This window comes from Eubalaena glacialis, chromosome 3 (assembly GCF_028564815.1).
Source record: "Eubalaena glacialis isolate mEubGla1 chromosome 3, mEubGla1.1.hap2.+ XY, whole genome shotgun sequence".
NCBI classification, from domain to species: domain Eukaryota; kingdom Metazoa; phylum Chordata; class Mammalia; order Artiodactyla; family Balaenidae; genus Eubalaena; species Eubalaena glacialis.
The window spans coordinates 33366185-33373297 of NC_083718.1; positions in this window are offsets into that span (position 1 = coordinate 33366185).

Below are 7113 nucleotides of genomic sequence, written 5' to 3' on the forward strand. Positions count from 1 at the left end.
AGCTTAGATGAGATAACTATATAAAGCACTGAGCACTGCTCCCAGCACCTCCCAAGCTCTCCATAAACACAAGCCATTGTTCCTGTCTGTCCCCGTACACACCCTCACTTTGTTTCAAGGAAGCACAGAGATCATCCACCCATTTTACAGAGGGAGAACCTAGAGAGTTTCCGCTGGAACCGGAACTTACTAGAAGTTAACAGTGATTCAGGAAAGGGAGTTGGACAAAGACCTAAGGTGTCCCAGTTTCTACTCCCACTTCCTTGTGGTTTCGGACTTGAATAAAATTCTCTCATTACTTCATGTCTATTAGTCCTGGCCACCCTATGAGTCAGTGACAGAGGTTTCTCCTGTGTCCCTCTTACCCCCTTAGCAGTGCTGGGATATAGAAACCCTCGAAAAATAAATAGTGGGGTGGCTGATGTGTTGAGAGACGGACAGCAAAGCAGAAGCAATCCCCTGATCTCAGCAGGCTCCCCAGAGAAGCTGAACTGTGGAGCCCATCACTGACCAGGGCTGTCTGGGAGCCCAGATGTCCAGCGGTGGACAGCAGTGCCCAGGTGACTCTGGCAGCCGCAGGCGCTCAGGGAGGGTACCTGACATGCCTGGCAAGTCGGGCCGGGGGCACTGGTTCTGAAACAGGAGATTTCCCCAACAGGACTGTCAGAGGTGAGGGCAGCCTGGGCTGCTCAGCTTGCTGACAGGCCTTTAGTCATATGGAAGGAGGCCCCTGCGGAAATGTGGCGGCATGCTTGAAAGCTGGCAAGCAGTCAACTCTCTAGATGTTTCCCTGCAGGAGCACGGGGGTAGTTGGCGGGGAATGGGGCACCGCCACCCAGGAGTCTGCCCTGGGCAAGCTTGCTCCACAAAGAGAAAGGCTTTCCAAACAGAAGGGACTCTCCACCCGACCTCCAGCTCAGGGTTACAAGTCCTTGTTCGTGGTTTTCCCCTATGCTAAGCAAGTACCAGGCATACAGCAGACAACAAAACATACCTGAGGAATGACTGAATGAACTGTCCTCAAAAAACACCAGGATAGAAGCTTCCACAGCCTCTTCCTGGACCCGTGTCAGGACCTCACAGGTCCCTTCCTCTCATCTCACCTCAGTCCTTTCAGCTGCCGTTTAATCTCTGATTGTTGGGTCAAGAGTCTAATAAATAAGCCTCTCCAAGTTCTTGGATGGTGATAAGGTGCCCCCTCGGCCTTCTCTGGGATAAGTAATCCTAAAAATATCTTTCATCACTTCCTTGGCTCTCCTCTTGGCCCATCTCCAAGCCCTTCCTCAAATTTCCTCCTTGGACCCAAACCTGAGTGTTCCTGGCTGGCTCTGCCAGGGAGAGAGCTCTTGTGTGAAGAAGCCTGAGGAGGGGGTGGGGGGGGCGGGACCCGGAGGTGAGAGCAATTTTCCGCTTCAAGGGCCTCCAGCCAGGGGATTGCCTCCCTGCCTGGGTTTCTGAAACTCTGCTCATTCAACCAGTCTTATCTAACTGCCACCAACCCAGCCTCCTTCCCGGCATCCTGGGAGATGAGTCCCTCCCCGGCAGGGTGCAGTGTGATGATTGCATGCCCTGGTTCTCGGCTCTCTCCCTTTACCATTCCTAAGAACTCCCCAAGGAAGCCAATTAGAATGCAGATTCCCAAGCCCCATCCTCAAAAATTCTGATTTCAAGGATCTAGGGTGACGCCCAACCAGCTTCATTTTAGGAAGCCCCCCAGATGCTGACGGCCCAGGAATACTGCTCATGGACCATTTCCCCAGGAGACCAAAGGGTCGAATGAGAGGTGCACAGCTCCTACAGGGAGGCAGAGACCTAGTCTTGTTGCCCATGCCAGGCAGGAGGCAGATGGCGAGTTGGGGGCCAAATAGAAGCCAGGATCTTGGAGCTGGCCACCTTGGGAAAGTGAAACCCTCTCGCACCATCCCCCAATTCAGGTCCCAGAGCATCAGGAAGCCAGTGGAGGGAGGGGCAGGAAAGCCCCCAGAAGAGAAGAAATGCTGTGCAGCTTCTGCAGGGACAGAGGTTTTCCTCCAACCCAGGGCACCGAGAGGGCAGAGACTGGCTGCCTAGTTGATGAAGTCTGATTGCTGGGTGATGGGGGAGGATGGGGCAATGGCCTACCTCCACCTGGAGTGAGTGGCCCCTTGGTGACCTGTAAGGCTGTCCAGTTATCCCTCCAGTCTCTGCCTCTCTGTCTTTTGGAGTCATTCTGACCCCTGAAACTGACAGCCCAGCTCAAGGCTCCTGAGCTTCCTGACTGCCCCCCCAGGTCGCCAGCCCACAGATGAGCAGCAAACGCCCCACCATCGCCCCTTCACCCCATCAGTCTCAGGACCCCCACCACAGTCCCACAGTCCCGATCCACCCCTGATTCTGTCAGTCTCTGTGCAAACCCACTGCACCCGAGGGGAGCTGCCTTCTGGGCAGCCTGGTGGATTTAGAGTTGGGAGGCCTGGCCCGCTAACTAACGGTGCGAGCTGGGGCAGCCTCCCGGCATTTCTGAGCCCCTTCATCTGTAAAGTGGGACTAATAATCCCCACCTCCAGAGTGCCCGTGAGGATCAAATGAGTGCTTGATCAGTCAAATGCACGTTCTGTTGACTAGACATCCCCTGTTCAGCCTCAGCTGGCCCAGCCTCGTCACTCTTCCTCAGATACCCTACCCTCTACACCACCCTCACACCTTCCCTGTACACACCCAAACCCTGAGCATCTCCCAAAGCCTGCAAACTCCAGCCTGCAAGGCGTTCTTCTATTGCTCCCCAAATCAGGGTCACCTGTCAGTCTCCTCTCCCCACCTAGACCCCATGCTCTCCAATTGCAAACTCTACGACTCACCTCTTTGATCCCAGCTTAAATGATCAGATTCCAAAGAAGTCAAATGTCATAAAAGACACATCACACAAACCATCCCCAAATCCATCCCTCTCTAGGGACCTGGAAACTAGCTGAGGATTTTGTAGTATCAGGTGATCTCATGGTGGCCCAGCACAGAAATTCAGGGTTGGGGGCATTCCAATTGGTGGCCTGCCAATCAGTGTTCACCATTCCTATTTGGGGGCTTTGGAGAAAGAAAGAGGCCCTCCCTGGTAGTGCTGGCCGCCGGCAAAGACCTTTGTGCTCACAGCCAAATGGACCAGGTATGAGGACCCAGGGCATTTTACTTTACTTCACTTTTCAGAGCACATAGAACGTTAGAGCCGGAAGGAGTCTTAGGGGCCAGCTGGTCCCACAGCCGCTCCCACCTCCACTTTACAGTTGAGGAAACAGGGAGTGTCCGGCCCAAGGTCACCTCGGGAGACAGGGACAGAGCTAAAAGTCTCGATTGCCTAGCACTCTGGTCTTACTCCGAACTCCACTGGGAGGGAGACAGGCTAAAGAGCTATGAAATGTACAAAGCACTCTAACATTTGTCTTTCATTTAGTCTCCTCTAACCTGTGAGATAGGTATAATCAGTAGCATTCTAATTTTACTGTTGTGGAAGGAGGCTCAGAGCAGTTATGGTACCTGCCTAAGGTCACACAACTGACACGTCTGGAGCTCTGTCCCTTGGAGCCCATCATGGCAAGCCCTGTTAGAGACCTGAACGCTTTTGTTTCATTGCGCTTAAGGGAAAAAGGCCCTTTGCCTCCTAAGTGAGAGTGGGAGAGTGGCCATCATAGGAGGTGGGAGGAAACCTCACTCCATAAATTCTTACCCTCACAATATCCTGAGGAGACCGTCCCCAAAGTTACACAGCCCCTGTAAGTTAGTGGTAGCTCTTGGAACCAGGCAACATGGAGATCTTCTGTTCTTGGGTGGTTGCCTCTCTCTGTAGTCCTCCACCTGTACATAAAAGTCCCATGGCAGGGACAGCTGCTGTGACCCAGAACCTACTTATTCATTCACTTGCTCATTCAACAAACACCTACTGAATGCCAAGCACGTGCCAGGCACTGTGCTGGCGCTGAGGCTGCTCAAGTGACTAGGAAGGACAGTCAGCAGAACTCCTAGTGGGGCTGAGGTCCTCCCCGGTCCTCACCTCTTGGCCATTAACCTATATTCTAGTGAGGGAGACAGATACATAAACAAGGACTTGACCATTCACTGTGGTAGGTGCTCTGATAAGGCTGTGCAGGGGCTCTAGGAGCCCAGGGAGGGGCACCTGGTCCAGGCTGGGGGATGACAGATGGAGAAAGTGGGCTGAGTTCAGAAGTATGTGTAAAGGTAAGCCTGGCAAGAGAGAAGAAAGGGCATTCCAGGAAGCGGGTGCAGACAGCATGAGCAAAGGTGTGGGGAAACAAATAGCATGGCATGTGTAAGCTGTTTGTGTATGCTTAGAGAAAGATCTGGAAGGGTGTATCCTCAACTGCTAAGGCTGGTTATCTCAGAAAATTAGATTACGGAGGCTTTTGCTTTCTTATTTGCACATTACTATTTTGTTTGAAATTTTTACAGTGAGCAGGAATGACTTTCATAAGCAGAAAAAAATAACACACAAAGAAAGAATGTTTTGTGTATGATAGATCTGAAAAAGCACAGTGTTTGGGGAGTGTAAAATTGGAGGAGAAAATACAGGGAGCTGTCAAAAGTCCCCAGGGCCTGGAACAGCAGTGGGTCTGACTCTAGCCCGCAGGCAGTACCTGGAGCGCTCAGTAATTGGGTGAGTCCTTTCCTGAGAAGGCTCAGGGCAGCTGGAGCTGATGTATTCCAGCTAGAGCTCCAGGGAGCAAGCAGATCCCTGGGGTTCTGGGGCCCCTCAGCTAAAGCTCCCACTTTCCTTTAGGCTGGGAGCCGTGCTGAGCTCAGGCGGAGAGGTGGTTCCACTGGGAGCATGAGGGGCTTCTAGGCTCCTAATCGGGGTGTTTCTCTTGGCCCCTGTCTCTGTTTCACTACCTCACTCCCTAGCCTGGAACTGGGCTAGACCAGTGAAGGACAAAATGCCTGAAGCTCTTTAAACAAGGTCATTTACAACAAAAAAATATTTTTGATCTTACTGACCTTTCAAAGGAGTTTTCTATAGAAATCATTTTTTTTAACACCCTCAGTATTAGTAGGCTCTTTCTCTATTTGTCCTTTGCCAGAGAAGGAGGAAATAACTTGCAAGCTGTAACTCAGGTATATCATTCAAACACACACGTACACTTACAGTTCCTCCATCCATTCAGCAGGGTCTGTAGGAAGTGGCTGCAACGATGTCTCCAATCCAGAATAACCTCTCCTACCCTGGTGTTTGGAATTTTATTTTAGGCTTAGGTACTGCTCATCGTCTTCCTATAGCTTCTCCTTTTTTTTCCCCCCTACTACAAATGCCTGGGAAGGTTAGGCTCGGGTTAGATCTCAACAACTTAACGCAGGTTTGTTGGTGGTGCATATTTTCTCTGCAGAGATCTCAGACCAAATTGGTATTATTGGTTCCCCTGCTTAAAGAGCTCAGAAGGGGGAGGATGCCTGGGGACAGATCAGGGGGGTACGGGTTGGTGTGCCTTATCCATGCCCCCCTCCCAGTGGGGACTGTGAAGAGTCTCCCAAGAAAAGAATGAGAGAGGTCAGTTGTTCAGAGGAGGAGCTTGGTTCAGAGCCAGTCCCCAGTATGATCACTTCCCTTTTGGTTAGAACTAGGTGGAACTGCTCTCTCTCCCCTGAGGGGAGGTTTGCCTTCAGAGCCTCAGTAGATGAGGATCAGCTCCAGAAGACAGGGACATGTCTTATTCAAGGACACCGCTGATGACAGAGATGACAAGTTTCAGTATCAGGGTGGAAGCAGCACAGGAGACAGAGGGATGTTTCAGAGAATATTTGATTTTAAAAGTGATGATGTGAAAAATCATCCATTACCGATCAAAATCACATCATTTGTGCCAGGAGACAAAACACGTATTTGGGAGGCTATTGAGGGAAGAAGGGCGGATTAGGGGTAAGGCAGGGCTTCCCTTACCTAGCTGTGTATTTGAATAGTTTACAAAAATACTCATGACCATGTCCCCCAGACACAGTGACTCTGAATATCTAGGAACAAGGCCTAAGAATCTGTACATTTATTTTTTGAACCCTCCAGGTGGTTCTAAAGTACAGCCAAGTCGGACAAACCTAACTGTGGTTAAAGTGAGAGTGGAGGCTGGGGGAAAGACCACTGGGTTAGGGCAGAAGGGGGAAGGGAGCCCAGGTCTGAGAGGGAAGGACTGGAGAGAGGAGGGAGTTCTGTGTCCCTTCCTGGTGACCTCCTGACGCGGAGAGAGCCCGTCAAGGATGAACCTGGACTTGTTTCAGAAAGAAACTTCCCACGGCTCATTCAGCGCCCCCAGAAGCAGAGGCTATGACGCAGAGGGGGTGGGGATGGGAGTGGGGTTTGCAGAGAGGGGACCAGCCCACTTAGCACCCTCTCCCACAACCAACGTCCTGATAAAAGGGCCAACTTGAATTTCCCTTCAGGGCCAGGAGAATGGACTTAGAGTGGTTTTCTGGGTCCCTCGGATCCCACTTCCCATTTCCCGCCAGTGCCTGAAATGCCTTTGCCCAAGTCTCAACCACAGGGCCTGCTGGGGGTAGGGGTCGGGGAGTCAGAGAACCCAAGCCAAGGGGAAAACCTGGCAGATCCCAGAGACTTGTGTTTACTCAGCGATTCTGCAGGGTGTTAGGCGGGGATGGGGGCCGGGGGGCGCATATTACAAACAAACCTCAACACAGGGGGTGGTGGGATGCCTCATTCACATGCGCTTTTGAGGAAACACACAATGCTTCACTGACACTTCTCCCGAAACTGTTCAGGTCCCCCCTCCCCCCTTTCCTAACTTTTGTTATTTTGAGTCTTCTGGCAGCTGCCTTTAGGTCTCTCAATATGTTTAAACCTTTATTTGGTATGACTATTTTTTGCGTGTCAGCTCTGGATAGTGACACACCTCCCCTCAGGGAAGGACGCGGAACCGGCACCCGAGAGATCAGTCCGCCCCCGCGCCCCGCCACGCATCTTTCTCCCAGCACAGCATTGTCTGTATCCCATCAAAGTTTCCGTGCTGTACCCGTGATTAATTCTAAGAATGACTAAAAATCTATGACATGTATTTAAAGACGCTGCGCCCACTGAGCACATCGGCCCCTGCGGGGACGCGGTCAGGACTCCCTGTCCTTAGGGAG